Source organism: Monoraphidium neglectum (assembly GCF_000611645.1).
Source record: "Monoraphidium neglectum strain SAG 48.87 unplaced genomic scaffold scaffold01791, whole genome shotgun sequence".
NCBI lineage: Eukaryota > Viridiplantae > Chlorophyta > Chlorophyceae > Sphaeropleales > Selenastraceae > Monoraphidium > Monoraphidium neglectum.
In genome coordinates this window covers 1-2,260 of record NW_014011837.1, presented here as the reverse complement: position 1 = coordinate 2,260, position 2,260 = coordinate 1, and positions in this window count along the sequence as shown.

Sequence of the window (2,260 nt, the reverse complement as noted above, 5' to 3'; positions counted from 1 at the left end):
GGAGGCGGGGGTGGGGGCCGTGGACACGGATGGCGGGCGGTGGGGGGAGCTGTTTGGGGCCGGCTACGACAAGGGGGCGAGGGAGGCGAAGCGGCGGCGGGTTTAATGCTCGTAGGTCGGCCGCGTTCTTTTCATTGATGCAGGGTAGTTTGTCGGGCGATGGGGCAGATGCTTCCTGGGGCTACAATGCCCTTCAAGCCAGCCTCACAGGCCTGTCTGGCCCTTTTTCTTGATCTCCTGTAAGCTGGAGCCTGGTCTGCAAGGAGAGATGTTTGAATTCCACAATTGGGTCCACCCCCTCCCCTCACCTTGAAATGCAGCCACACCACCCGGCGGTGCCTGCCTTGTTGACTCAGCAGGCACGCCTCGTCGCCGTTCTATGCAGGCTCCATGCTTCCGTGAGCCCACTGGGTAGGCGGACCGGTGTAACATTTTGATTATCCGATCATTTTGCACGCTGGCGGCAGTGCAAGGGTACAGTCAAGCAAACTCATGGGCAGGGGCCAGACAGAGGGTCGGAGGGCGGCGATGCAGGTGGCGGCGGTGCTCTGCACAGTGGTACTCTCTGCACAGTAGTACTCTCTGCCCAGCACCGATGTGTGGCGCAGAGTATGTGCCACAAGCAGAGGTGGGGTGGGGCTGAGGAGAGGCATCACTGGGGAGCGCACGTCCTGCAGTCATCACACGAGAGGCAGTTACACGATACACCGCAAGCACACATCAAGTGCCTGATGGATGATGATGGTTTCACACCTGACTCTCCAGCAGGTCAGGTTGACCAGATATTCCGTTTATGTTGCATCGTGGTCAGACAAATGCGCCCTTTGGGTTTGATGAATTCCGCCTCACCGACTGCTTGCTTGCAAGGCTTTAGTGCAGCTGCGTGCCCCGGGGGCGCACTGATGCATATCAAGGTGCCAGAGGCATCAGCTTGTGGCGGGTGTCAACAAGTGCAGCGCGCAATACCGGATTGCTCTGGCCCCTGCACAACATGTTTGCAGATCGCGGGTGGGGTGGGAGGAGAGGGTGACAAAGCTGCGGTGCCTTGCATGCTTGGCGGCAATGGCAGCAGCTCTAAGAACGACGACGATGGCTTGATTGACAAAATTGGGTGCGCATAATGTTCATCTCCCCTTCAACTTGGCATTTGAAGGTCAAGAGGCAGGGTGCAGCTTCATTTGCACACAAACTGGAACGCACAACACAGCAAGGTCATTCGCGTGCCCTCGTACAGTCATCAGCAGAGTTCAGATAGGCATACATTACCTTCACAAACGCTGCAGTCAGATATACCGTATAACACCTTCCTCCTGTATGTCACATCAAAGCATGGCTCTGCGACCGCAACACCGGGCCTCCGGCCCCGGGTCTCGCGATGGGATCTCAAACAGAAAATCTTTTGGATCACATATCACAGCGGGCAACTCACAAGCTGCTCGATATCAGTTTTCTCGCAAGTTTGACCCGGCCCTGTGCGCATCCTGGACGTCTTCTGGCCCATCATCGGACCAGATAGAAACCATAAAAACGCGCTTCGAGGCTATGCAGGCTATGGCCGAGCGCTGCAGCGACGTCGCGGGCGCAGAGGACGTCTGCATGCAGCTGGGGCGACTGCAGCAGGTGTGGCGTGCCGCAGCGCAGCGCTTGGGGCGCCCGATCGCACGCATCTGTGACGCTGCGAAATTGGGGCGTGCGTGTAGCATCACATCCCCTCACCTGCCGCACCCCAACCACGTCGCAGGCCGCGCACTACTGCGCCGTTGCCACCAACAGCACAGAGGCGCGCCAAGTGGCAGATCACATCGCCGCAGCCCGCACCCGCCTGTACAACCTCTTCCCCGCCGACGCCGATGCCAACTTCGCCGCCCCGCCACCGCCGCCGTCGCGCCCCGCCGCCGGCCCCGCCGGCCCGCGCCCCGAGGTCGCCGCGCTGCGCGAGCGCTGGGCGCCGCACAGGCCCGGCTGCGACCACTTCATGCAGGGCGCCGACCCCGCCGCATGGAACGACGTCATGGCCATCCTCGCCGCCGCCGACAGGGACTACCAGGCGACCGGCGACCCCGCCGCCCTCGCCCTCCTCAACGAGATCAGTGCTAAGGCCTTTGACGATGACGGCTACGGCCAGCTCGGCCTCCGCAAGAGCGCCCTGCCGCGCGTGCCCCCGCGCTCGATCATCGCGCGCTGCACGTCGGTCGAATACAGGGCCGCGGTCGCGCGCTGCCAGGAGCAGACTGTGCAGGTGGTCGTGGCAGAGGGGCGG